Raw genomic sequence first — 320 nt, forward strand, 5'->3', positions numbered from 1 at the left:
GTATTATACTTTTGTTGGGAATGTATATGAGAATCACATACTTGATGTAACTATAAACAAGTCCTCAAGTTTCAAATACCAGTATTTAGTATTTTGGCGGGGATAAAAACAAATTCACATGTATTGTTGAAATAAAGAAATGCATGAAAACTGGTAAGAGAACCCAGAGGGTTTTTAACTTTATTATAAAATAATATCTGAATTGGCATGAAGTCCGACAATTTCCAGAAACGTGGCTAAAGGATCGACATGTGATTCTCTCTTTATTAATTCTCTACAAAATGACATGTGCCGTTTTTGGAATCTTCCCCCCCCCCCCC

At 34.7% G+C, this 320-nt stretch overlaps 1 protein-coding gene across 1 annotated transcript in view; it reads left to right on the forward strand.

Annotated features, from left to right (window-relative positions):
• hecw2b (HECT, C2 and WW domain containing E3 ubiquitin protein ligase 2b) overlaps window positions 1–320 on the forward strand; it is a 13,061-nt gene that overhangs the window by 4,730 nt on the left and 8,011 nt on the right. The window lies entirely within an intron of this gene.

The sequence above is a fragment of the Notothenia coriiceps genome, unplaced genomic scaffold (assembly GCF_000735185.1).
Source record: "Notothenia coriiceps isolate Sejong01 unplaced genomic scaffold, NC01 NC01_scaffold00037246, whole genome shotgun sequence".
NCBI classification, from domain to species: Eukaryota; Metazoa; Chordata; class Actinopteri; order Perciformes; family Nototheniidae; genus Notothenia; species Notothenia coriiceps.